A 19,732-nucleotide genomic window follows, 5' to 3' on the forward strand; every position below is an offset into this window, starting at 1 on the left:
AGGAAGAAAGACCTTTCAATTTTTCAGCGAGCGACAGTATGCAACGTGTTTCTAGCTGCTAAACTGGTTTACCTTTTGCAAGTCTTGCAATGCCCGCGCAAAGTAGTGCACGCCTGTCACAGGATTTTTGCCACCACAATCTGGTGCTCTACATTTGAGAGGATGCGTCGCGACTATCTTTTTCGAAAACTTCGTGATGGAGGCCTCGGCCTACAGCACCTCTTTGTCAAACAACTGGTCATGAGACTCTGGTTCATTCGTGAGGAGCTGCATCCAGTTCTCGAGGGAGTAAAACGCATCCTTACATATAATTACATCCCGGAGTTACACGTCACGTTCACAGAGGGAACGATGCGGTTAACAGGCTTTTTCAAGGAGGTCGTTGAGTGCATGCAGTTTTTGAAAGCCAGGTTTACCCTTGAATACCTCTTGTCTGTGAACAAGAAAACGCTGGCCGCCCACTTGATCGATACATTGTTCCCTGTGCCTGTCTATCGAGATATTCCACCCACTTGGCCAGGCAGGGATGTTTTGGTTCGAGTCCAAAGGATGCCAATCAAACCAAACATGAAGACATTCTTTTACAAACTTCATACGTCAACACTACCTGTCAAGGCATGGCTCGCGCAGAAGGGCATATACGTGCCCTGGTCGGCAGACTGCAGGTTCTGCAAAGTTCCTGAAACGCATGATCACCTTTTCTTAGACTGCACAGAAGCCCAGTTCTTCTGGGACGATCTCCAGTATAAAGTTTTCAAAACTCGACTTCGGCTTAACCCACACACCATACGGTTTCTCCCATTACACCCGGGGGAAACAGTCAGGTACGATATTGTCATGCTTATAGCCTTGTACTGTCTGTGGAAACTTCGTATGGCTGACAGGAACGAAGAACCGTTAATGCCTCCTATGAAATACTTTAAGATAGAAATATCCCAACTTAAGCTGTGCCTTATGCGATGTTTAGAGCTGCCTGATTGGTTAGAAACATTGTCTGATGCCCTTACGTACTTGTAAAATCGTATGGACAAATTCAAAAGGTCTTCAGTTTCCTCTTTAGACGTTTTGTAATGGCCCACGGCGTTGCGACGTACTTGTAGTTGTGTGCACTTGTGTGTTTTGTTAATAAAAGGTGGAAAAGAAAAAAAAAAAAGCCTGCTAGCTCAGTTGGTTAGAGCGCCGTGCTAATAACGCGGAGGCCACAGGTTCGATCCCTGTGCAGGCCAGCTGAGTCGCTTCATTTTTCTTTGAAAGGTTTCTCATGATTTGCGTCATTCTACGCGCGCCTGCCCCTCAGGACACCTACATCTTCAAGGGGGTTTATGGCCTGCTAGCTCAGTTGGTTAGAGCGCCGTGCTAATAACGAGGAGGCCACAGGTTCGATCCCAGTGCAGGCCAGCTGAGTCGCTTCATTTTTCTTTGAAAGGTTTCTCATGATTTGCGTCGTTCTACGCGCGCCTGCCCCTCAGGACACCTACATCTTCAAGGGGGTTTATGGCCTGCTAGCTCAGTTGGTTAGAGCGCTGTGCTAATAACGCGGAGGCCACAGGTTCGATCCCTGTGCAGGCCAGCTGAGTCGCTTCATTTTTCTTTGAAAGGTTTCTCATGATTTGCGTCATTCTACGCGCGCCTGCCCCTCAGGACACCTACATCTTCAAGGGGGTTTATGGCCTGCTAGCTCAGTTGGTTAGAGCGCCGTGCTAATAACGCGGAGGCCACAGGTTCGATCCCTGTGCAGGCCAGCTGAGTCGCTTCATTTTTCTTTGAAAGGTTTCTCATGATTTGCGTCGTTCTACGCGCGCCTGCCCCTCAGGACACCTACATCTTCACGGGGGTTTATGGCCTGCTAGCTCAGTTGGTTAGAGCGCCGTGCTAATAACGCGGAGGCCACAGGTTCGATCCCTGTGCAGGCCAGCTGAGTCGCTTCATTTTTCTTTGAAAGGTTTCTCATGATTTGCGTCATTCTACGCGCGCCTGCCCCTCAGGACACCTACATCTTCAAGGGGGTTTATGGCCTGCTAGCTCAGTTGGTTAGAGCGCCGTGCTAATAACGCGGAGGCCACAGGTTCGATCCCTGTGCAGGCCAGCTGAGTCGCTTCATTTTTCTTTGAAAGGTTTCTCATGATTTGCGTCATTTTACGCGCGCCTCCCCCTCATTACACGTACATCTTCAAGGGGTTTTGTGGCCTGCTAGCTCAGTTGGTTCAAGCGCCGTGCTAATAACGCGGAGGCCACAGGTTAGATCCCTGTGCAGGCCAGCTGAGTCGCTTCATTTTTATTTGAAATGTTTCTCAGGATTTGCGTCATTTTACGCGCGCCTCCCCCTCATTACACGTACATCTTCAAGGGGTTTTGTGGCCTGCTAGCTCAGTTGGTTAGAGCGCCGTGCTAATAACGCGGAGGCCACAGGTTCGATCCCTGTGCAGGCCAGCTGAATCGCTTCATTTTTCTTTGAAATGTTTCTCAGGATTTACGTCATTTTACGCGCGCCTCCCCCTCATTCCACGTACATCTTCAAGGGGATTTGTGGCCTGCTAGCTCAGTTGGTTAGAGCGCCGTCCTAATAACGCGGAGGCCACAGGTTCGATCCCTGTGCAGGCCAGCTGAATCGCTTCATTTTTCTTTGAAATGTTTCTCAGGATTTACGTCATTTTACGCGCGCCTCCCCCTCATTCCACGTACATCTTCAAGGGGATTTGTGGCCTGCTAGCTCAGTTGGTTAGAGCGCCGTCCTAATAACGCGGAGGCCACAGGTTCGATCCCTGTGCAGGCCAGCTGAATCGCTTCATTTTTCTTTGAAATGTTTCTCAGGATTTACGTCATTTTACGCGCGCCTCCCCCTCATTCCACGTACATCTTCAAGGGGATTTGTGGCCTGCTAGCTCAGTTGGTTAGAGCGCCGTGCTAATAACGCGGAGGCCACAGGTTCGATCCCTGTGCAGGCCAGCTGAATCGCTTCATTTTTCTTTGAAATGTTTCTCAGGATTTACGTCATTTTACGCGCGCCTCCCCCTCATTCCACGTACATCTTCAAGGGGATTTGTGGCCTGCTAGCTCAGTTGGTTAGAGCGCCGTCCTAATAACGCGGAGGCCACAGGTTCGATCCCTGTGCAGGCCAGCTGAATCGCTTCATTTTTCTTTGAAATGTTTCTCAGGATTTACGTCATTTTACGCGCGCCTCCCCCTCATTCCACGTACATCTTCAAGGGGATTTGTGGCCTGCTAGCTCAGTTGGTTAGAGCGCCGTGCTAATAACGCGGAGGCCACAGGTTCGATCCCTGTGCAGGCCAGCTGAATCGCTTCATTTTTCTTTGAAATGTTTCTCAGGATTTACGTCATTTTACGCGCGCCTCCCCCTCATTCCACGTACATCTTCGAGGGGATTTGTGGCCTGCTAGCTCAGTTGGTTAGAGCGCCGTGCTAATAACGCGGAGGCCACAGGTTCGATCCCTGTGCAGGCCAGCTGAATCGCTTCATTTTTCTTTGAAATGTTTCTCAGGATTTACGTCATTTTACGCGCGCCTCCCCCTCATTCCACGTACATCTTCAAGGGGATTTGTGGCCTGCTAGCTCAGTTGGTTAGAGCGCCGTGCTAATAACGCGGAGGCCACAGGTTCGATCCCTGTGCAGGCCAGCTGAATCGCTTCATTTTTCTTTGAAATGTTTCTCAGGATTTACGTCATTTTACGCGCGCCTCCCCCTCATTCCACGTACATCTTCAAGGGGATTTGTGGCCTGCTAGCTCAGTTGGTTAGAGCGCCGTGCTAATAACGCGGAGGCCACAGGTTCGATCCCTGTGCAGGCCAGCTGAATCGCTTCATTTTTCTTTGAAATGTTTCTCAGGATTTACGTCATTTTACGCGCGCCTCCCCCTCATTCCACGTACATCTTCAAGGGGATTTGTGGCCTGCTAGCTCAGTTGGTTAGAGCGCCGTGCTAATAACGCGGAGGCCACAGGTTCGATCCCTGTGCAGGCCAGCTGAATCGCTTCATTTTTCTTTGAAATGTTTCTCAGGATTTACGTCATTTTACGCGCGCCTCCCCCTCATTCCACGTACATCTTCAAGGGGATTTGTGGCCTGCTAGCTCAGTTGGTTAGAGCGCCGTGCTAATAACGCGGAATCTACAGGTTCGATCCCTGTGCAGGCCAGCTGAATCGCTTCATTTTTCTTTGAAATGTTTCTCAGGATTTACGTCATTTTACGCGCGCCTCCCCCTCATTCCACGTACATCTTCAAGGGGATTTGTGGCCTGCTAGCTCAGTTGGTTAGAGCGCCGTGCTAATAACGCGGAGGCCACAGGTTCGATCCCTGTGCAGGCCAGCTGAATCGCTTCATTTTTCTTTGAAATGTTTCTCAGGATTTACGTCATTTTACGCGCGCCTCCCCCTCATTCCACGTACATCTTCAAGGGGATTTGTGGCCTGCTAGCTCAGTTGGTTAGAGCGCCGTCCTAATAACGCGGAGGCCACAGGTTCGATCCCTGTGCAGGCCAGCTGAATCGCTTCATTTTTCTTTGAAATGTTTCTCAGGATTTACGTCATTTTACGCGCGCCTCCCCCTCATTCCACGTACATCTTCAAGGGGATTTGTGGCCTGCTAGCTCAGTTGGTTAGAGCGCTGTGCCAATAACGCGGAGGCCACAGGTTCGATCCCTGTGCAGGCCAGCTGAGTCTCTTCATTTTTCTTTGAAATGTTTCTCAGGATTTACGTCATTTTACGCGCGCCTCCCCCTCATTCCACGTACATCTTCAAGGGGATTTGTGGCCTGCTAGCTCAGTTGGTTAGAGCGCCGTGCTAATAACGCGGAGGCCACAGGTTCGATCCCTGTGCAGGCCAGCTGAGTCTCTTCATTTTTCTTTGAAATGTTTCTCAGGATTTACGTCATTTTACGCGCGCCTCCCCCTCATTCCACGTACATCTTCAAGGGGTTTTGTGGCCTGCTAGCTCAGTTGGTTAGAGCGCTGTGCCAATAACGCGGAGGCCACAGGTTCGATCCCTGTGCAGGCCAGCTGAGTCTCTTCATTTTTCTTTGAAATGTTTCTCAGGATTTACGTCATTTTACGCGCGCCTCCCCCTCATTCCACGTACATCTTCAAGGGGATTTGTGGCCTGCTAGCTCAGTTGGTTAGAGCGCTGTGCCAATAACGCGGAGGCCACAGGTTCGATCCCTGTGCAGGCCAGCTGAGTCTCTTCATTTTTCTTTGAAATGTTTCTCAGGATTTACGTCATTTTACGCGCGCCTCCCCCTCATTCCACGTACATCTTCAAGGGGATTTGTGGCCTGCTAGCTCAGTTGGTTAGAGCGCCGTGCTAATAACGCGGAGGCCACAGGTTCGATCCCTGTGCAGGCCAGCTGAGTCTCTTCATTTTTCTTTGAAATGTTTCTCAGGATTTACGTCATTTTACGCGCGCCTCCCCCTCATTCCACGTACATCTTCAAGGGGTTTTGTGGCCTGCTAGCTCAGTTGGTTAGAGCGCCGTGCTAATAACGCGGAGGCCACAGGTTCGATCCCTGTGCAGGCCAGCTGAGTCTCTTCATTTTTCTTTGAAATGTTTCTCAGGATTTACGTCATTTTACGCGCGCCTCCCCCTCATTCCACGTACATCTTCAAGGGGTTTTGTGGCCTGCTAGCTCAGTTGGTTAGAGCGCTGTGCCAATAACGCGGAGGCCACAGGTTCGATCCCTGTGCAGGCCAGCTGAGTCTCTTCATTTTTCTTTGAAATGTTTCTCAGGATTTACGTCATTTTACGCGCGCCTCCCCCTCATTCCACGTACATCTTCAAGGGGTTTTGTGGCCTGCTAGCTCAGTTGGTTAGAGCGCTGTGCCAATAACGCGGAGGCCACAGGTTCGATCCCTGTGCAGGCCAGCTGAGTCTCTTCATTTTTCTTTGAAATGTTTCTCAGGATTTACGTCATTTTACGCGCGCCTCCCCCTCATTCCACGTACATCTTCAAGGGGTTTTGTGGTCTGCTAGCTCAGTTGGTTAGAGCGCCATGGTAATAACGCGGAGGCCACAGGTTCCATCCCTGTGCAGGCCAGCTGAGTCTCTTCATTTTTATTTGAAATGTTTCTCATGATTTGTGTCATTTTACGCGCGCCTCCCCCTCATTCCACGTACATCTTCAAGGGGTTTTGTGGTCTGCTAGCTCAGTTGGTTAGAGCGCCATGGTAATAACGCGGAGGCCACAGGTTCCATCCCTGTGCAGGCCAGCTGAGTCTCTTCATTTTTATTTGAAATGTTTCTCATGATTTGTGTCATTTTACGCGCGCCTCCCCCTCATTCCACGTACATCTTCAAGGGGTTTTGTGGCCTGCTAGCTCAGTTGGTTAGAGCGCCGTGGTAATAACGCGGAGGCCACAGGTTCCATCCCTGTGCAGGCCAGCTGAGTCTCTTCATTTTTATTTGAAATGTTTCTCATGATTTGTGTCATTTTACGCGCGCCTCCCCCTCATTCCACGTACATCTTCAAGGGGTTTTGTGGTCTGCTAGCTCAGTTGGTTAGAGCGCCATGGTAATAACGCGGAGGCCACAGGTTCCATCCCTGTGCAGGCCAGCTGAGTCTCTTCATTTTTCTTTGAAATGTTTCTCATGATTAGCGTCATTTTACGCGCGCCTCCCCCTCATTCCACGTACATCTTCAAGGGGATTTGTGGCCTGCTAGCTCAGTTGGTTAGAGCGCCGTGGTAATAACGCGGAGGCCACAGGTTCCATCCCTGTGCAGGCCAGCTGAGTCTCTTCATTTTTATTTGAAATGTTTCTCATGATTTGTGTCATTTTACGCGCGCCTCCCCCTCATTCCACGTACATCTTCAAGGGGTTTTGTGGCCTGCTAGCTCAGTTGGTTAGAGCGCCATGGTAATAACGCGGAGGCCACAGGTTCCATCCCTGTGCAGGCCAGCTGAGTCTCTTCATTTTTATTTGAAATGTTTCTCATGATTTGTGTCATTTTACGCGCGCCTCCCCCTCATTCCACGTACATCTTCAAGGGGATTTGTGGCCTGCTAGCTCAGTTGGTTAGAGCGCCATGGTAATAACGCGGAGGCCACAGGTTCCATCCCTGTGCAGGCCAGCTGAGTCTCTTCATTTTTATTTGAAATGTTTCTCATGATTTGTGTCATTTTACGCGCGCCTCCCCCTCATTCCACGTACATCTTCAAGGGGTTTTGTGGCCTGCTAGCTCAGTTGGTTAGAGCGCCGTGGTAATAACGCGGAGGCCACAGGTTCCATCCCTGTGCAGGCCAGCTGAGTCTCTTCATTTTTATTTGAAATGTTTCTCATGATTTGTGTCATTTTACGCGCGCCTCCCCCTCATTCCACGTACATCTTCAAGGGGTTTTGTGGTCTGCTAGCTCAGTTGGTTAGAGCGCCATGGTAATAACGCGGAGGCCACAGGTTCCATCCCTGTGCAGGCCAGCTGAGTCTCTTCATTTTTCTTTGAAATGTTTCTCATGATTAGCGTCATTTTACGCGCGCCTCCCCCTCATTCCACGTACATCTTCAAGGGGATTTGTGGCCTGCTAGCTCAGTTGGTTAGAGCGCCGTGGTAATAACGCGGAGGCCACAGGTTCCATCCCTGTGCAGGCCAGCTGAGTCTCTTCATTTTTCTTTGAAATGTTTCTCATGATTTGCGTCATTTTACGCGCGCCTCCCCCTCAGGACACCTACATCTTCACGGGGGTTTGTGGCCTGCTAGCTCAGTTGGTTAGAGCGCCGTGCTAATAACGCGGAGGCCACAGGTTAGATCCCTGTGCAGGCCAGCAGAGTCGCTTCATTTTGCTTTGAAATGTTTCTCATGATTTGCGTCATTTTACGCGCGCCTCCCCCTCAGGACACCTCTATCTTCACGGGGGTTTGTGGCCTGCTAGCTCAGTTGGTTAGAGCGCCGTGCTAATAACGCGGAGGCCACAGGTTCGATCCCTGTGCAGGCCAGCTGAGTCGCTTCATTTTTCTTTGAAATGTTTCTCATGATTTGCGTCATTTTACGCGCGCCTCCCCCTCAGGACACCTACATCTTCACGGGGGTTTGTGGCCTGCTAGCTCAGTTGGTTAGAGCCCAGTGCTAATAACGCGGAGGCCACAGGTTCGATCCCTGTGCAGGCCAGCTGAGTCTCTTCATTTTTCTTTGAAAGGTTTCTCACGATTTGCGTCATTTTACGCGCGCCTCCCCCTCAGGACACCTACATCTTCACGGGGGTTTGTGGCCTGCTAGCTCAGTTGGTTAGAGCGCCGTGCTAATAACGCGGAGGCCACAGGTTCGATCCCTGTGCAGGCCAGCTGAGTCGCTTCATTTTTCTTTGAAATGTTTCTCATGATTTGCGTCATTTTACGCGCGCCTCCCCCTCAGGACACCTACATCTTCACGGGGGTTTGTGGCCTGCTAGCTCAGTTGGTTAGAGCCCAGTGCTAATAACGCGGAGGCCACAGGTTCGATCCCTGTGCAGGCCAGCTGAGTCTCTTCATTTTTCTTTGAAAGGTTTCTCACGATTTGCGTCATTTTACGCGCGCCTCCCCCTCAGGACACCTACATCTTCACGGGGGTTTGTGGCCTGCTAGCTCAGTTGGTTAGAGCGCCGTGCTAATAACGCGGAGGCCACAGGTTCGATCCCTGTGCAGGCCAGCTGAGTCGCTTCATTTTTCTTTCAAACGTTTCTCATGATTTGCGTCATTTTACGCGCGCCTCCCCCTCAGGACACCTCTATCTTCACGGGGGTTTGTGGCCTGCTAGCTCAGTTGGTTAGAGCGCCGTGCTAATAACGCGGAGGCCACAGGTTCGATCCCTGTGCAGGCCAGCTGAGTCGCTTCATTTTTCTTTCAAAGGTTTCTCATGATTTGCGTCATTTTACGCGCGCCTCCCCCTCAGGACACCTACATCTTCACGGGGGTTTGTGGCCTGCTACCTCAGTTGGTTAGAGCGCCGATTCCACTTCCGGCGCTTGTGCTAACCGGTTGTGTGCGACATGAGCTCTGTTGGAGCGGCTGTTACGGCTAACCCTAGCCGGGATGAATCGTCTACTGTGCCTCGGAAGTCCTACAGGATGATTATGCCTACGTTACCAAAAGGCGAAATTTCACGTAACACTGTTTTTCTGCACGCGGACCCTGATGGGAGGCCGTATAAAGTTCAAGACTTCATAGTCCCTCTTGGAGTGGCAGTGAACAAGGCGGACATCGCGGGATTCGGTTCGTACCTCTTCAATCATGTGTGGGTGGTTACCTTCCACTCGGAGACGACAAAAGAGAAATTCCGGCAACTTGGCGAACTGGTAGTCAAAGGAAGACGGTGTGTTGTGGTGGACCCAAATTCCAATGACGTTACGTTTAAACTGCATTGGCTGCCAACGAATGTGACTGACGAGGCGGTTCGTCGTTGCCTGTCATTGTACGGGAAGGTTACAGATATCGTGCGGGAAAAGTGGAACTGTGCGGGTCTGGAGGGGGTGGAGACGACGACACGTTCCGTCACCGTGCAGCTTCACGATGGTGTAACTTCGGAGAGCATCCCATACCAACTGAAGATAATGGGTGTGACAGTGCTGGTGTCGGTCCCTGGAAAACCTCCCCTCTGCCTACGATGTAAACAGGTAGGCCATATACGCAGTCAGTGTCGCACAGACTACTGTCGTAGCTGTAAGGGCTACGGCCATCTAACGGAAGACTGTGTCCGCTCCTATGCTTCGATGACAAAGGGCACGTCGAGGAAAAGTAACGAGGAGATGGTAATGGACATTCAAGATACTGAGGCGACCTTGCAAAGTGAAAAGGAAAAATACCCGCACACAGAAGAAAGTGGTCCACCGCAAGGAAACTCATCGATAGGACTTCAAGAAGAGGAGGGAAATGTTTCGCACAAAGACAAAAGGACAGATGAACAACGAAAGATGGACTGCTCACAGGAGTCGACCGGAAAAAGGAAAGGTGCTGAAATTGAGAAAACTTTGGACAGATCCGTTGAAAGCCATCTGGGAAAATCTGATATTACGGGGAAGAAGAAAGTAAAGCAGGTTCAGGTGCTGGAAAGGCAGCTGCCCCTTCAAGAGGTAGGGTTGTCACAACTGGACGACCCAGGTTTCTTCTAATGGTAAACAGCATTGCGATTGTCGGCCGAGATAGCAGTATGATAAGAAAGAAGAAAATAAAACTTGCAACACTTAATGTCGTCAGCCTGATATCAAGCAGACGGAAGCACTGGATTGGAAACATGTTAGCTGCTGAGAAGGTCGACGTGGCATGCTTTCAAGAAACTAAAATTGCAACGATAGAGCAAGAAAGAGAACTTGTTAATTTTTTCCAGTCAAGATTCTGGTGTTATTGCTCGTCGGCGATAGGAGGAAGTGCGGGTACTCTCATTCTTATTAGGAAGAAAGCAGGCTTGGCGGTGGTGGACTGCGTGCTGGACGAGAGCGGTCGGCTGTGCGTGGTGGATTTTTTGTTCCGACAAAATATGATACGGCTTATTTCTGTATATGCACCCAATGTACATTCGGAAAGAAAAGACTTTTTCGCGTCACTGAGTCAGTTTGTGAACGTATCATGGAACGTCATATTGTGCGGGGACTTCAACTGTGTTCTCAAGAAAGCGGACTGCAGTTACAGGCAGGTAAAGAGTGACGTGAGCAGAAAGGAGCTGATAAAACTCACAACGAATGCCGACCTGACCGACGTCTGGGAAAAAATGCCCGGAGGTAATATCGAATTCACGCATTTTCAAGGAACCTCCCATGCAAGGCTCGACAGGTTCTATACATCGGGGCTGCTTCTCCCTATGATTGGAAACTACCAAGTAAAGCCACAGTTTTTTTCGGACCACTCTTTAGTCAGCATGACAGTTCAATGTCAGAACCGTACAAGTAGGGCCGGAAAAGAGAGCAGAACCTGCTGGAAGATGAATGAGAGTATACTGGAGGAAGAAAGTTTCTGCGACAAAATGAGAAGTATGATAGAAGAATATCAGAAAGAAGGAAATGCCAATGCCGTGACCTGGGAAGAATTTAAGCATGCGTTAAGGAAAGAAGCCATTGAATATTCACAAATAAGAGCCTTCGAAAGGAATCAGCGGATAAGGGATCTGATGCGGACACTGACGTCTTTGGCAGAGGTTGAGTGTAAACACCCAGGCTTCTTTAAAGAAGACATCAAGAAAGGTAAGGAAGAACTTCAGAAACTGTTTGAAGAGAAACACCGTGGAGCGCTCATACGAAGTAGGGTGCAGACACTAGTACGTGAAGAAACACCATTTACGATTTTCCGGTTTAAGGAGCGTGAACGAGCAGAGGGCAACGCTATCAAGTTTATTGATACAGGCGAGCGCATCGTCAAGGAGGATAACGAGATTGAAGATATCTTTTATAAACATTACCTCAGCCTTTTTCAAGAGAAGGACAGCGACCGGAAGCAGTACGAAATCTGGTTACAAGTTTTACCAACAGTAGGTGAGGAATGTATGGAAACGAACAACGCAGAAATAACGGAAGAAGAAATCACGAAAGTCATAAAAAAAATAGGAAGAAATAAGTCTCCTGGGATTGACGGGATTGGAGCAGGTTTTTACAAGGTGTTTTCTGAGCAGATATGCAGTATACTGAAAATTGTGTACGACGACATTTTAAGAAGAGGAATGTTACCGCCAAGCATGAGACAGTCACTCACGGTCCTGATTCCAAAAAAGAGAGAGGGCAAGGAGAACCCATCCGTCACTGACTACCGACCCATTAGTCTTCTGTGCACGGACTACAAGATCTTCGCAAAAATTCTGGCGGGCAGACTCGAAACAGCACTTCGGGGAATTATTGGAAATCATCAACCATACGGTCTCCACGGCAGATCCATTGCCAGAAACCTCCACGTAATGAGAACAGTCTGTGAAATAGCCAACTGTACTTCTCAGCAGTTTGCAGTGCTCCAGACGGATCTCAGGCAAGCCTTCGATAGAGTTAACCACGGATTCCTCTTTGCTGTTCTACAACATTGTCGGGTAGGGGACTATCTGAGTAGGTGGACCAAGATATGTTATAATGAAGTCACCACTCGGCTTTTGGTAAACGGAAAGCTCGGAAAAAGCATACCGATCCGGTCCTCCGTCAGACAAGGCTGCCCACTTTCACCCATTCTGTTTGCCATGTACCTCGAACCCCTCTGCCGCAAGCTAGCTATGAACAAGAACATTACAGGTGTAGTGATCGGTGCAGAGCACGTCAACGTTCTGGCATATGCGGACGACGTCGCAATAATCTGCTCAACGAAACTGCAAGTATGTGAAGCTATAGGTACCATTCAAGATTTCACTAAGGTTTCTGGAGCTGAGTTGAACTTGAGGAAATCAACAGGAGCCTGGCTAGGGAATTGGACATATACACCGGAGCAGTTCATGCAAATCACCTGGACCACAAGCATTGGAAAATACTTGGGTATTGCCTTCAACGGGCAGGGTACCTCAAACATGTGGTGGACACAAAAAATGAACCTTCTACGTGGAAGTCTGGTCCCCTGGCAAAGCAGATACTTGTCTTTCTGCAACAGGGCATACGTTTGCAATGCAGTGTTGTACCCTGCTGTACTTTACGCAGCTCAGTGTACTAGCATTAACAACGCTTCCAAGCCAAGTTCCACAGGATCTGTGCGACTTTCATTTGGCGTTCGTCTATGGAAAGCATGAGACGTTCAAACCTCTTCCTTAACCTGAAGCAAGGGGGCATAGGCCTCGTAAACCTACCGATCAAGATAAGAGTGCAAAGATTCTTTTACTTCAGAGAACAGAAAGATCCGTTCCTTAGAGCAGCACTTCAAGTTCTAGGCGGCGTATACCTCAGGAAGTGGACAGTAACATCTGAAGATAGAAGCCACCACATTCAATCTTTAACTTTCTATAAAGAAATAGCAAGTGCAATATCCTTTTTTGAGGACCTCTTCTCACAGGATTATCTCGTATCTGTTTCAAGGAAAAGACTGTATTGGGACACTATAGCTAAAGTTACGCCAACTCCGTTGTATAGACAGTGTAAGCCACCCTACGGCTCACAAGAAGTGCTCAGGAAAGTGAGAAGGCTAATGATCCCAACAGGGTCAAAGGATTTCTTCTTTCGGTTCCATTGGGAGGTCTTACCGGTTAAAACCTGGATGAGACGGAAAGGCTTCATAGTTCCCTGGTCCCTTAACTGCGTTGTGTGCCCCGAGGAAGAGGAGACTCTCATTCATGTGTTCTTGCTGTGTAAAAGAGCCATACAATTTTGGGGTGCATTCAGGAATTTCATTGACGTGGACATGGATCTGCACTGGACTCGCATGAAGTTTCTCCATTTTGGTGACACACTGGACAGTTTTTTAATTCTTGCACTACATTCCCTCTGGAGCTATCGCATGGACTATGTTGAATGTCGTGAAGGAAACGGAACGGCGTGGGAGAAGTTTGTGCAAAAGGTGTTATGGACAATTACTGTGCTACCAAACGAGGACTTGGTGGGTTTGTGGGCCGAGGTCCAAAGCAAGATCGAACGCGGTGAAGGCAACCTGAGTTGCCAGGTGTATGGTAGGAGAGGAGCAACTCGTTTGTAAGGCGGAAGCCAGCAAGGAACCGGAAGAAATGTAGGGGGGTTTACATATTTTAGTAATAATAAAAACGTTAAAAAAAAAGCCTGCTAGCTCAGTTGGTTAGAGCGCCGTGCTAATAACGCGGAGGCCACAGGTTCGATCCCTGTGCAGGCCAGCTGAACCTCTTCATTTTCCTTCGAATGGTTTTTGCATAACTTGCGTCACTTTACGCGCACCTCCCCATCAGGGCAACGACATTTCGGCGGGTATATGTGGCCTGCTAGCTCAGTTGGTTAGAGCGCCGTGCTAATAACGCGGAGGCCACAGGTTCGATCCCTGTGCAGGCCAGCTGAACCTCTTCATTTTCCTTCGAATGGTTTTTGCATAACTTGCGTCACTTTACGCGCACCTCCCCATCAGGGCAACGACATTTCGGCGGGTATATGTGGCCTGCTAGCTCAGTTGGTTAGAGCGCCGTGCTAATAACGCGGAGGCCACAGGTTCGATCCCTGTGCAGGCCAGCTGAACCTCTTCATTTTCCTTCGAATGGTTTTTGCATAACTTGCGTCACTTTACGCGCACCTCCCCATCAGGGCAACGACATTTCGGCGGGTATATGTGGCCTGCTAGCTCAGTTGGTTAGAGCGCCGTGCTAATAACGCGGAGGCCACAGGTTCGATCCCTGTGCAGGCCAGCTGAACCTCTTCATTTTCCTTCGAATGGTTTTTGCATAACTTGCGTCATTTTACGCGCACCTCCCCATCAGGGCAACGACATTTCGGCGGGTATATGTGGCCTGCTAGCTCAGTTGGTTAGAGCGCCGTGCTAATAACGCGGAGGCCACAGGTTCGATCCCTGTGCAGGCCAGCTGAACCTCTTCATTTTCCTTCGAATGGTTTTTGCATAACTTGCGTCACTTTACGCGCACCTCCCCATCAGGGCAACGACATTTCGGCGGGTATATGTGGCCTGCTAGCTCAGTTGGTTAGAGCGCCGTGCTAATAACGCGGAGGCCACAGGTTCGATCCCTGTGCAGGCCAGCTGAACCTCTTCATTTTCCTTCGAATGGTTTTTGCATAACTTGCGTCATTTTACGCGCACCTCCCCATCAGGGCAACGACATTTCGGCGGGTATATGTGGCCTGCTAGCTCAGTTGGTTAGAGCGCCGTGCTAATAACGCGGAGGCCACAGGTTCGATCCCTGTGCAGGCCAGCTGAACCTCTTCATTTTCCTTCGAATGGTTTTTGCATAACTTGCGTCACTTTACGCGCACCTCCCCATCAGGGCAACGACATTTCGGCGGGTATATGTGGCCTGCTAGCTCAGTTGGTTAGAGCGCCGTGCTAATAACGCGGAGGCCACAGGTTCGATCCCTGTGCAGGCCAGCTGAACCTCTTCATTTTCCTTCGAATGGTTTTTGCATAACTTGCGTCACTTTACGCGCACCTCCCCATCAGGGCAACGACATTTCGGCGGGTATATGTGGCCTGCTAGCTCAGTTGGTTAGAGCGCCGTGCTAATAACGCGGAGGCCACAGGTTCGATCCCTGTGCAGGCCAGCTGAACCTCTTCATTTTCCTTCGAATGGTTTTTGCATAACTTGCGTCACTTTACGCGCACCTCCCCATCAGGGCAACGACATTTCGGCGGGTATATGTGGCCTGCTAGCTCAGTTGGTTAGAGCGCCGTGCTAATAACGCGGAGGCCACAGGTTCGATCCCTGTGCAGGCCAGCTGAACCTCTTCATTTTCCTTCGAATGGTTTTTGCATAACTTGCGTCACTTTACGCGCACCTCCCCATCAGGGCAACGACATTTCGGCGGGTATATGTGGCCTGCTAGCTCAGTTGGTTAGAGCGCCGTGCTAATAACGCGGAGGCCACAGGTTCGATCCCTGTGCAGGCCAGCTGAACCTCTTCATTTTCCTTCGAATGGTTTTTGCATAACTTGCGTCACTTTACGCGCACCTCCCCATCAGGGCAACGACATTTCGGCGGGTATATGTGGCCTGCTAGCTCAGTTGGTTAGAGCGCCGTGCTAATAACGCGGAGGCCACAGGTTCGATCCCTGTGCAGGCCAGCTGAACCTCTTCATTTTCCTTCGAATGGTTTTTGCATAACTTGCGTCACTTTACGCGCACCTCCCCATCAGGGCAACGACATTTCGGCGGGTATATGTGGCCTGCTAGCTCAGTTGGTTAGAGCGCCGTGCTAATAACGCGGAGGCCACAGGTTCGATCCCTGTGCAGGCCAGCTGAACCTCTTCATTTTCCTTCGAATGGTTTTTGCATAACTTGCGTCACTTTACGCGCACCTCCCCATCAGGGCAACGACATTTCGGCGGGTATATGTGGCCTGCTAGCTCAGTTGGTTAGAGCGCCGTGCTAATAACGCGGAGGCCACAGGTTCGATCCCTGTGCAGGCCAGCTGAACCTCTTCATTTTCCTTCGAATGGTTTTTGCATAACTTGCGTCACTTTACGCGCACCTCCCCATCAGGGCAACGACATTTCGGCGGGTATATGTGGCCTGCTAGCTCAGTTGGTTAGAGCGCCGTGCTAATAACGCGGAGGCCACAGGTTCGATCCCTGTGCAGGCCAGCTGAACCTCTTCATTTTCCTTCGAATGGTTTTTGCATAACTTGCGTCACTTTACGCGCACCTCCCCATCAGGGCAACGACATTTCGGCGGGTATATGTGGCCTGCTAGCTCAGTTGGTTAGAGCGCCGTGCTAATAACGCGGAGGCCACAGGTTCGATCCCTGTGCAGGCCAGCTGAACCTCTTCATTTTCCTTCGAATGGTTTTTGCATAACTTGCGTCACTTTACGCGCACCTCCCCATCAGGGCAACGACATTTCGGCGGGTATATGTGGCCTGCTAGCTCAGTTGGTTAGAGCGCCGTGCTAATAACGCGGAGGCCACAGGTTCGATCCCTGTGCAGGCCAGCTGAACCTCTTCATTTTCCTTCGAATGGTTTTTGCATAACTTGCGTCACTTTACGCGCACCTCCCCATCAGGGCAACGACATTTCGGCGGGTATATGTGGCCTGCTAGCTCAGTTGGTTAGAGCGCCGTGCTAATAACGCGGAGGCCACAGGTTCGATCCCTGTGCAGGCCAGCTGAACCTCTTCATTTTCCTTCGAATGGTTTTTGCATAACTTGCGTCACTTTACGCGCACCTCCCCATCAGGGCAACGACATTTCGGCGGGTATATGTGGCCTGCTAGCTCAGTTGGTTAGAGCGCCGTGCTAATAACGCGGAGGCCACAGGTTCGATCCCTGTGCAGGCCAGCTGAACCTCTTCATTTTCCTTCGAATGGTTTTTGCATAACTTGCGTCACTTTACGCGCACCTCCCCATCAGGGCAACGACATTTCGGCGGGTATATGTGGCCTGCTAGCTCAGTTGGTTAGAGCGCCGTGCTAATAACGCGGAGGCCACAGGTTCGATCCCTGTGCAGGCCAGCTGAACCTCTTCATTTTCCTTCGAATGGTTTTTGCATAACTTGCGTCACTTTACGCGCACCTCCCCATCAGGGCAACGACATTTCGGCGGGTATATGTGGCCTGCTAGCTCAGTTGGTTAGAGCGCCGTGCTAATAACGCGGAGGCCACAGGTTCGATCCCTGTGCAGGCCAGCTGAACCTCTTCATTTTCCTTCGAATGGTTTTTGCATAACTTGCGTCACTTTACGCGCACCTCCCCATCAGGGCAACGACATTTCGGCGGGTATATGTGGCCTGCTAGCTCAGTTGGTTAGAGCGCCGTGCTAATAACGCGGAGGCCACAGGTTCGATCCCTGTGCAGGCCAGCTGAACCTCTTCATTTTCCTTCGAATGGTTTTTGCATAACTTGCGTCACTTTACGCGCACCTCCCCATCAGGGCAACGACATTTCGGCGGGTATATGTGGCCTGCTAGCTCAGTTGGTTAGAGCGCCGTGCTAATAACGCGGAGGCCACAGGTTCGATCCCTGTTCAGGCCAGCTGAACCTCTTCATTTTCCTTCGAATGGTTTTTGCATAACTTGCGTCACTTTACGCGCACCTCCCCATCAGGGCAACGACATTTCGGCGGGTATATGTGGCCTGCTAACTCAGTTGGTTAGAGCGCCGTGCTAATAACGCGGAGGCCACAGGTTCGATCCCTGTGCAGGCCAGCTGAACCTCTTCATTTTCCTTCGAATGGTTTTTGCATAACTTGCGTCATTTTACGCGCACCTCCCCATCAGGGCAACGACATTTCGGCGGGTATATGTGGCCTGCTAGCTCAGTTGGTTAGAGCGCCGTGCTAATAACGCGGAGGCCACAGGTTCGATCCCTGTGCAGGCCAGCTGAACCTCTTCATTTTCCTTCGAATGGTTTTTGCATAACTTGCGTCACTTTACGCGCACCTCCCCATCAGGGCAACGACATTTCGGCGGGTATATGTGGCCTGCTAGCTCAGTTGGTTAGAGCGCCGTGCTAATAACGCGGAGGCCACAGGTTCGATCCCTGTGCAGGCCAGCTGAACCTCTTCATTTTCCTTCGAATGGTTTTTGCATAACTTGCGTCATTTTACGCGCACCTCCCCATCAGGGCAACGACATTTCGGCGGGTATATGTGGCCTGCTGGCTCAGTTGGTTAGAGCGCCGTGCTAATAACGCGGAGGCCACAGGTTCGATCCCTGTGCAGGCCAGCTGAACCTCTTCATTTTCCTTCGAATGGTTTTTGCATAACTTGCGTCATTTTACGCGCACCTCCCCATCAGGGCAACGACATTTCGGCGGGTGTATGTGGCCTGCTAGCTCAGTTGGTTAGAGCGCCGTGCTAATAACGCGGAGGCCACAGGTTCGATCCCTGTGCAGGCCAGCTGAACCTCTTCATTTTCCTTCGAATGGTTTTTGCATAACTTGCGTCATTTTACGCGCACCTCCCCATCAGGGCAACGACATTTCGGCGGGTATATGTGGCCTGCTAGCTCAGTTGGTTAGAGCGCCGTCATTCCAGTTCCTGGCACCGAGGTGAACGGACGCGGAATGAGCTCCCTGCGAGCGGCGGCAACGGCTCCGAGCCGGGATGAAGTTAGGCCTAGTGTTTCCCAGACAGAGTACAAGACCATCCTACCTACTATTACGCCAGGTAACTTATCGCCTAACACGGTTATCATGCATGCGGATCCCTCCGCTAAACCGTACAAAGTGCTGGACTTTGATGCCCCACTGAGAGACGTGGTTGATAGACGAGAGATTTGTGCATTAGGGGCTTACCGCTATAACCACGTGTGGGCCATAACGTTCAGGAGCGAGATAGAGAAGGCGAAGCTGCTGAAGCAAAAGGAGATGCTTGTGAAAGACAAACGGTGCATCGTAATCGACCCAAACGCAAAAGAAATAACTCTGAAGCTTCACTGGGTCTCTACGATTTTAGCTGATGACGTAATCCGCAACGCTATGACAGAGTATGGTGACGTCCTGGATACGGCAAGAGAGACGTGGAAGTGCGCTGAATTTGCTGGCATAGAAACGACGACTCGGATAGTCAAGTTGCGGCTACGCGAAGGATCCACCGTCGACCAAATTCCATACATGATCCATATCAGGGGCGACCCGTTACTTGTTTCGGTGCCGGGGAAGCCGCCATTGTGCCTGCGGTGCAAACAGGTAGGGCACATACGCAATCAGTGTACGGCGACATGGTGCAAGAAATGTAAATCGTTTGGTCATGACCCAGAAGACTGTGTGCAAACCTACGCCAGCAAGACTCGGGGGCAAGGTAGCGACACGATTACAGAAAATCTAATGGACCAGGAAGAAGCGGATAAAACTGAAGATAGTACCCAGGAAAACAGGGACGTTGAAAAAGTTCCATCCCAAGAAGAAGGCACGAGCAAGAAGCGAACACAGATACCAAATGAGGAATGTGATAACAAAGACACAGAAGATAGCGACGCAGATATGGCCGAAGTAGAGGAAAATTCAATGAAAAGGAAAAGAGAGTCAGAGAGGCATGCTACCACTGTAAAGGACTATCTAAGAGAGCAGAGAAAGGACGCAAGGTTTGAAAGTAGATGGAAGAAAGGGGACGCCCCGATGCCGGTGGTCCCGCTGGAGGAAGCTGGTGCATCACAGCTGAACGACCTTCACTTCACGGCCACCCAGTAACCAGCGGTCGCTTTCCAAACTCGTTCCATGTCAAGAAAAAAAATAAGAGTGGCAACTTTTAACAC

The 19,732-nt window shown here is 50.4% G+C and overlaps 67 non-coding genes across 67 annotated transcripts; all 67 read left to right on the plus strand.

The window, feature by feature from the left end:
* Positions 1 to 1,152: 1,152 nt before the first annotated feature.
* Positions 1,153 to 1,226, plus strand: Trnai-aau (transfer RNA isoleucine (anticodon AAU)). The gene has a single exon. It is a non-coding gene; the product is annotated as a tRNA-Ile (tRNA).
* A 98-nt stretch (positions 1,227 to 1,324) lies between these two features.
* Trnai-aau (transfer RNA isoleucine (anticodon AAU)) lies at positions 1,325 to 1,398 on the plus strand. The gene has a single exon. It is a non-coding gene; the product is annotated as a tRNA-Ile (tRNA).
* Positions 1,399 to 1,496: 98 nt separating this feature from the next.
* On the plus strand, positions 1,497 to 1,570 carry Trnai-aau (transfer RNA isoleucine (anticodon AAU)). The gene has a single exon. It is a non-coding gene; the product is annotated as a tRNA-Ile (tRNA).
* Positions 1,571 to 1,668: 98 nt separating this feature from the next.
* On the plus strand, positions 1,669 to 1,742 carry Trnai-aau (transfer RNA isoleucine (anticodon AAU)). Its single transcript has one exon. It is a non-coding gene; the product is annotated as a tRNA-Ile (tRNA).
* A 98-nt stretch (positions 1,743 to 1,840) lies between these two features.
* Positions 1,841 to 1,914, plus strand: Trnai-aau (transfer RNA isoleucine (anticodon AAU)). Its single transcript has one exon. It is a non-coding gene; the product is annotated as a tRNA-Ile (tRNA).
* Positions 1,915 to 2,012: 98 nt separating this feature from the next.
* Trnai-aau (transfer RNA isoleucine (anticodon AAU)) lies at positions 2,013 to 2,086 on the plus strand. The gene has a single exon. It is a non-coding gene; the product is annotated as a tRNA-Ile (tRNA).
* Positions 2,087 to 2,184: 98 nt separating this feature from the next.
* Trnai-aau (transfer RNA isoleucine (anticodon AAU)) lies at positions 2,185 to 2,258 on the plus strand. Its single transcript has one exon. It is a non-coding gene; the product is annotated as a tRNA-Ile (tRNA).
* Positions 2,259 to 2,356: 98 nt separating this feature from the next.
* Positions 2,357 to 2,430, plus strand: Trnai-aau (transfer RNA isoleucine (anticodon AAU)). Its single transcript has one exon. It is a non-coding gene; the product is annotated as a tRNA-Ile (tRNA).
* A 98-nt stretch (positions 2,431 to 2,528) lies between these two features.
* On the plus strand, positions 2,529 to 2,602 carry Trnai-aau (transfer RNA isoleucine (anticodon AAU)). The gene has a single exon. It is a non-coding gene; the product is annotated as a tRNA-Ile (tRNA).
* Positions 2,603 to 2,700: 98 nt separating this feature from the next.
* Trnai-aau (transfer RNA isoleucine (anticodon AAU)) lies at positions 2,701 to 2,774 on the plus strand. The gene has a single exon. It is a non-coding gene; the product is annotated as a tRNA-Ile (tRNA).
* Positions 2,775 to 2,872: 98 nt separating this feature from the next.
* On the plus strand, positions 2,873 to 2,946 carry Trnai-aau (transfer RNA isoleucine (anticodon AAU)). The gene has a single exon. It is a non-coding gene; the product is annotated as a tRNA-Ile (tRNA).
* A 98-nt stretch (positions 2,947 to 3,044) lies between these two features.
* Positions 3,045 to 3,118, plus strand: Trnai-aau (transfer RNA isoleucine (anticodon AAU)). The gene has a single exon. It is a non-coding gene; the product is annotated as a tRNA-Ile (tRNA).
* Positions 3,119 to 3,216: 98 nt separating this feature from the next.
* Trnai-aau (transfer RNA isoleucine (anticodon AAU)) lies at positions 3,217 to 3,290 on the plus strand. Its single transcript has one exon. It is a non-coding gene; the product is annotated as a tRNA-Ile (tRNA).
* A 98-nt stretch (positions 3,291 to 3,388) lies between these two features.
* Trnai-aau (transfer RNA isoleucine (anticodon AAU)) lies at positions 3,389 to 3,462 on the plus strand. The gene has a single exon. It is a non-coding gene; the product is annotated as a tRNA-Ile (tRNA).
* A 98-nt stretch (positions 3,463 to 3,560) lies between these two features.
* Positions 3,561 to 3,634, plus strand: Trnai-aau (transfer RNA isoleucine (anticodon AAU)). Its single transcript has one exon. It is a non-coding gene; the product is annotated as a tRNA-Ile (tRNA).
* A 98-nt stretch (positions 3,635 to 3,732) lies between these two features.
* Positions 3,733 to 3,806, plus strand: Trnai-aau (transfer RNA isoleucine (anticodon AAU)). The gene has a single exon. It is a non-coding gene; the product is annotated as a tRNA-Ile (tRNA).
* A 98-nt stretch (positions 3,807 to 3,904) lies between these two features.
* Trnai-aau (transfer RNA isoleucine (anticodon AAU)) lies at positions 3,905 to 3,978 on the plus strand. The gene has a single exon. It is a non-coding gene; the product is annotated as a tRNA-Ile (tRNA).
* Positions 3,979 to 4,076: 98 nt separating this feature from the next.
* On the plus strand, positions 4,077 to 4,150 carry Trnai-aau (transfer RNA isoleucine (anticodon AAU)). The gene has a single exon. It is a non-coding gene; the product is annotated as a tRNA-Ile (tRNA).
* Positions 4,151 to 4,248: 98 nt separating this feature from the next.
* On the plus strand, positions 4,249 to 4,322 carry Trnai-aau (transfer RNA isoleucine (anticodon AAU)). The gene has a single exon. It is a non-coding gene; the product is annotated as a tRNA-Ile (tRNA).
* Positions 4,323 to 4,420: 98 nt separating this feature from the next.
* On the plus strand, positions 4,421 to 4,494 carry Trnai-aau (transfer RNA isoleucine (anticodon AAU)). Its single transcript has one exon. It is a non-coding gene; the product is annotated as a tRNA-Ile (tRNA).
* Positions 4,495 to 4,592: 98 nt separating this feature from the next.
* Positions 4,593 to 4,666, plus strand: Trnai-aau (transfer RNA isoleucine (anticodon AAU)). The gene has a single exon. It is a non-coding gene; the product is annotated as a tRNA-Ile (tRNA).
* Positions 4,667 to 4,764: 98 nt separating this feature from the next.
* On the plus strand, positions 4,765 to 4,838 carry Trnai-aau (transfer RNA isoleucine (anticodon AAU)). Its single transcript has one exon. It is a non-coding gene; the product is annotated as a tRNA-Ile (tRNA).
* Positions 4,839 to 4,936: 98 nt separating this feature from the next.
* On the plus strand, positions 4,937 to 5,010 carry Trnai-aau (transfer RNA isoleucine (anticodon AAU)). Its single transcript has one exon. It is a non-coding gene; the product is annotated as a tRNA-Ile (tRNA).
* A 98-nt stretch (positions 5,011 to 5,108) lies between these two features.
* Positions 5,109 to 5,182, plus strand: Trnai-aau (transfer RNA isoleucine (anticodon AAU)). Its single transcript has one exon. It is a non-coding gene; the product is annotated as a tRNA-Ile (tRNA).
* A 98-nt stretch (positions 5,183 to 5,280) lies between these two features.
* On the plus strand, positions 5,281 to 5,354 carry Trnai-aau (transfer RNA isoleucine (anticodon AAU)). Its single transcript has one exon. It is a non-coding gene; the product is annotated as a tRNA-Ile (tRNA).
* A 98-nt stretch (positions 5,355 to 5,452) lies between these two features.
* On the plus strand, positions 5,453 to 5,526 carry Trnai-aau (transfer RNA isoleucine (anticodon AAU)). Its single transcript has one exon. It is a non-coding gene; the product is annotated as a tRNA-Ile (tRNA).
* Positions 5,527 to 5,624: 98 nt separating this feature from the next.
* Positions 5,625 to 5,698, plus strand: Trnai-aau (transfer RNA isoleucine (anticodon AAU)). Its single transcript has one exon. It is a non-coding gene; the product is annotated as a tRNA-Ile (tRNA).
* A 98-nt stretch (positions 5,699 to 5,796) lies between these two features.
* On the plus strand, positions 5,797 to 5,870 carry Trnai-aau (transfer RNA isoleucine (anticodon AAU)). Its single transcript has one exon. It is a non-coding gene; the product is annotated as a tRNA-Ile (tRNA).
* Positions 5,871 to 6,312: 442 nt separating this feature from the next.
* On the plus strand, positions 6,313 to 6,386 carry Trnai-aau (transfer RNA isoleucine (anticodon AAU)). Its single transcript has one exon. It is a non-coding gene; the product is annotated as a tRNA-Ile (tRNA).
* A 270-nt stretch (positions 6,387 to 6,656) lies between these two features.
* Trnai-aau (transfer RNA isoleucine (anticodon AAU)) lies at positions 6,657 to 6,730 on the plus strand. Its single transcript has one exon. It is a non-coding gene; the product is annotated as a tRNA-Ile (tRNA).
* Positions 6,731 to 7,172: 442 nt separating this feature from the next.
* Positions 7,173 to 7,246, plus strand: Trnai-aau (transfer RNA isoleucine (anticodon AAU)). The gene has a single exon. It is a non-coding gene; the product is annotated as a tRNA-Ile (tRNA).
* Positions 7,247 to 7,516: 270 nt separating this feature from the next.
* On the plus strand, positions 7,517 to 7,590 carry Trnai-aau (transfer RNA isoleucine (anticodon AAU)). Its single transcript has one exon. It is a non-coding gene; the product is annotated as a tRNA-Ile (tRNA).
* A 98-nt stretch (positions 7,591 to 7,688) lies between these two features.
* Trnai-aau (transfer RNA isoleucine (anticodon AAU)) lies at positions 7,689 to 7,762 on the plus strand. Its single transcript has one exon. It is a non-coding gene; the product is annotated as a tRNA-Ile (tRNA).
* A 98-nt stretch (positions 7,763 to 7,860) lies between these two features.
* On the plus strand, positions 7,861 to 7,934 carry Trnai-aau (transfer RNA isoleucine (anticodon AAU)). Its single transcript has one exon. It is a non-coding gene; the product is annotated as a tRNA-Ile (tRNA).
* A 98-nt stretch (positions 7,935 to 8,032) lies between these two features.
* On the plus strand, positions 8,033 to 8,106 carry Trnai-aau (transfer RNA isoleucine (anticodon AAU)). Its single transcript has one exon. It is a non-coding gene; the product is annotated as a tRNA-Ile (tRNA).
* A 98-nt stretch (positions 8,107 to 8,204) lies between these two features.
* On the plus strand, positions 8,205 to 8,278 carry Trnai-aau (transfer RNA isoleucine (anticodon AAU)). The gene has a single exon. It is a non-coding gene; the product is annotated as a tRNA-Ile (tRNA).
* Positions 8,279 to 8,376: 98 nt separating this feature from the next.
* On the plus strand, positions 8,377 to 8,450 carry Trnai-aau (transfer RNA isoleucine (anticodon AAU)). The gene has a single exon. It is a non-coding gene; the product is annotated as a tRNA-Ile (tRNA).
* Positions 8,451 to 8,548: 98 nt separating this feature from the next.
* Positions 8,549 to 8,622, plus strand: Trnai-aau (transfer RNA isoleucine (anticodon AAU)). Its single transcript has one exon. It is a non-coding gene; the product is annotated as a tRNA-Ile (tRNA).
* A 98-nt stretch (positions 8,623 to 8,720) lies between these two features.
* Positions 8,721 to 8,794, plus strand: Trnai-aau (transfer RNA isoleucine (anticodon AAU)). The gene has a single exon. It is a non-coding gene; the product is annotated as a tRNA-Ile (tRNA).
* A 4,836-nt stretch (positions 8,795 to 13,630) lies between these two features.
* On the plus strand, positions 13,631 to 13,704 carry Trnai-aau (transfer RNA isoleucine (anticodon AAU)). Its single transcript has one exon. It is a non-coding gene; the product is annotated as a tRNA-Ile (tRNA).
* Positions 13,705 to 13,803: 99 nt separating this feature from the next.
* On the plus strand, positions 13,804 to 13,877 carry Trnai-aau (transfer RNA isoleucine (anticodon AAU)). Its single transcript has one exon. It is a non-coding gene; the product is annotated as a tRNA-Ile (tRNA).
* Positions 13,878 to 13,976: 99 nt separating this feature from the next.
* Positions 13,977 to 14,050, plus strand: Trnai-aau (transfer RNA isoleucine (anticodon AAU)). Its single transcript has one exon. It is a non-coding gene; the product is annotated as a tRNA-Ile (tRNA).
* A 99-nt stretch (positions 14,051 to 14,149) lies between these two features.
* On the plus strand, positions 14,150 to 14,223 carry Trnai-aau (transfer RNA isoleucine (anticodon AAU)). The gene has a single exon. It is a non-coding gene; the product is annotated as a tRNA-Ile (tRNA).
* A 99-nt stretch (positions 14,224 to 14,322) lies between these two features.
* On the plus strand, positions 14,323 to 14,396 carry Trnai-aau (transfer RNA isoleucine (anticodon AAU)). Its single transcript has one exon. It is a non-coding gene; the product is annotated as a tRNA-Ile (tRNA).
* A 99-nt stretch (positions 14,397 to 14,495) lies between these two features.
* On the plus strand, positions 14,496 to 14,569 carry Trnai-aau (transfer RNA isoleucine (anticodon AAU)). Its single transcript has one exon. It is a non-coding gene; the product is annotated as a tRNA-Ile (tRNA).
* A 99-nt stretch (positions 14,570 to 14,668) lies between these two features.
* Trnai-aau (transfer RNA isoleucine (anticodon AAU)) lies at positions 14,669 to 14,742 on the plus strand. Its single transcript has one exon. It is a non-coding gene; the product is annotated as a tRNA-Ile (tRNA).
* Positions 14,743 to 14,841: 99 nt separating this feature from the next.
* On the plus strand, positions 14,842 to 14,915 carry Trnai-aau (transfer RNA isoleucine (anticodon AAU)). Its single transcript has one exon. It is a non-coding gene; the product is annotated as a tRNA-Ile (tRNA).
* Positions 14,916 to 15,014: 99 nt separating this feature from the next.
* Positions 15,015 to 15,088, plus strand: Trnai-aau (transfer RNA isoleucine (anticodon AAU)). Its single transcript has one exon. It is a non-coding gene; the product is annotated as a tRNA-Ile (tRNA).
* Positions 15,089 to 15,187: 99 nt separating this feature from the next.
* Trnai-aau (transfer RNA isoleucine (anticodon AAU)) lies at positions 15,188 to 15,261 on the plus strand. Its single transcript has one exon. It is a non-coding gene; the product is annotated as a tRNA-Ile (tRNA).
* A 99-nt stretch (positions 15,262 to 15,360) lies between these two features.
* Trnai-aau (transfer RNA isoleucine (anticodon AAU)) lies at positions 15,361 to 15,434 on the plus strand. Its single transcript has one exon. It is a non-coding gene; the product is annotated as a tRNA-Ile (tRNA).
* Positions 15,435 to 15,533: 99 nt separating this feature from the next.
* On the plus strand, positions 15,534 to 15,607 carry Trnai-aau (transfer RNA isoleucine (anticodon AAU)). Its single transcript has one exon. It is a non-coding gene; the product is annotated as a tRNA-Ile (tRNA).
* Positions 15,608 to 15,706: 99 nt separating this feature from the next.
* Positions 15,707 to 15,780, plus strand: Trnai-aau (transfer RNA isoleucine (anticodon AAU)). The gene has a single exon. It is a non-coding gene; the product is annotated as a tRNA-Ile (tRNA).
* Positions 15,781 to 15,879: 99 nt separating this feature from the next.
* On the plus strand, positions 15,880 to 15,953 carry Trnai-aau (transfer RNA isoleucine (anticodon AAU)). The gene has a single exon. It is a non-coding gene; the product is annotated as a tRNA-Ile (tRNA).
* A 99-nt stretch (positions 15,954 to 16,052) lies between these two features.
* Trnai-aau (transfer RNA isoleucine (anticodon AAU)) lies at positions 16,053 to 16,126 on the plus strand. Its single transcript has one exon. It is a non-coding gene; the product is annotated as a tRNA-Ile (tRNA).
* A 99-nt stretch (positions 16,127 to 16,225) lies between these two features.
* Positions 16,226 to 16,299, plus strand: Trnai-aau (transfer RNA isoleucine (anticodon AAU)). Its single transcript has one exon. It is a non-coding gene; the product is annotated as a tRNA-Ile (tRNA).
* Positions 16,300 to 16,398: 99 nt separating this feature from the next.
* Positions 16,399 to 16,472, plus strand: Trnai-aau (transfer RNA isoleucine (anticodon AAU)). The gene has a single exon. It is a non-coding gene; the product is annotated as a tRNA-Ile (tRNA).
* Positions 16,473 to 16,571: 99 nt separating this feature from the next.
* On the plus strand, positions 16,572 to 16,645 carry Trnai-aau (transfer RNA isoleucine (anticodon AAU)). Its single transcript has one exon. It is a non-coding gene; the product is annotated as a tRNA-Ile (tRNA).
* Positions 16,646 to 16,744: 99 nt separating this feature from the next.
* Positions 16,745 to 16,818, plus strand: Trnai-aau (transfer RNA isoleucine (anticodon AAU)). The gene has a single exon. It is a non-coding gene; the product is annotated as a tRNA-Ile (tRNA).
* A 99-nt stretch (positions 16,819 to 16,917) lies between these two features.
* Trnai-aau (transfer RNA isoleucine (anticodon AAU)) lies at positions 16,918 to 16,991 on the plus strand. The gene has a single exon. It is a non-coding gene; the product is annotated as a tRNA-Ile (tRNA).
* Positions 16,992 to 17,090: 99 nt separating this feature from the next.
* On the plus strand, positions 17,091 to 17,164 carry Trnai-aau (transfer RNA isoleucine (anticodon AAU)). Its single transcript has one exon. It is a non-coding gene; the product is annotated as a tRNA-Ile (tRNA).
* Positions 17,165 to 17,263: 99 nt separating this feature from the next.
* Trnai-aau (transfer RNA isoleucine (anticodon AAU)) lies at positions 17,264 to 17,337 on the plus strand. Its single transcript has one exon. It is a non-coding gene; the product is annotated as a tRNA-Ile (tRNA).
* A 99-nt stretch (positions 17,338 to 17,436) lies between these two features.
* Trnai-aau (transfer RNA isoleucine (anticodon AAU)) lies at positions 17,437 to 17,510 on the plus strand. The gene has a single exon. It is a non-coding gene; the product is annotated as a tRNA-Ile (tRNA).
* A 99-nt stretch (positions 17,511 to 17,609) lies between these two features.
* Positions 17,610 to 17,683, plus strand: Trnai-aau (transfer RNA isoleucine (anticodon AAU)). The gene has a single exon. It is a non-coding gene; the product is annotated as a tRNA-Ile (tRNA).
* A 99-nt stretch (positions 17,684 to 17,782) lies between these two features.
* Trnai-aau (transfer RNA isoleucine (anticodon AAU)) lies at positions 17,783 to 17,856 on the plus strand. Its single transcript has one exon. It is a non-coding gene; the product is annotated as a tRNA-Ile (tRNA).
* Positions 17,857 to 17,955: 99 nt separating this feature from the next.
* On the plus strand, positions 17,956 to 18,029 carry Trnai-aau (transfer RNA isoleucine (anticodon AAU)). The gene has a single exon. It is a non-coding gene; the product is annotated as a tRNA-Ile (tRNA).
* A 99-nt stretch (positions 18,030 to 18,128) lies between these two features.
* On the plus strand, positions 18,129 to 18,202 carry Trnai-aau (transfer RNA isoleucine (anticodon AAU)). Its single transcript has one exon. It is a non-coding gene; the product is annotated as a tRNA-Ile (tRNA).
* Positions 18,203 to 18,301: 99 nt separating this feature from the next.
* Positions 18,302 to 18,375, plus strand: Trnai-aau (transfer RNA isoleucine (anticodon AAU)). Its single transcript has one exon. It is a non-coding gene; the product is annotated as a tRNA-Ile (tRNA).
* Positions 18,376 to 19,732: the final 1,357 nt, after the last annotated feature.

This window comes from Ornithodoros turicata, chromosome 1 (genome assembly GCF_037126465.1).
Source record: "Ornithodoros turicata isolate Travis chromosome 1, ASM3712646v1, whole genome shotgun sequence".
NCBI lineage: Eukaryota > Metazoa > Arthropoda > Arachnida > Ixodida > Argasidae > Ornithodoros > Ornithodoros turicata.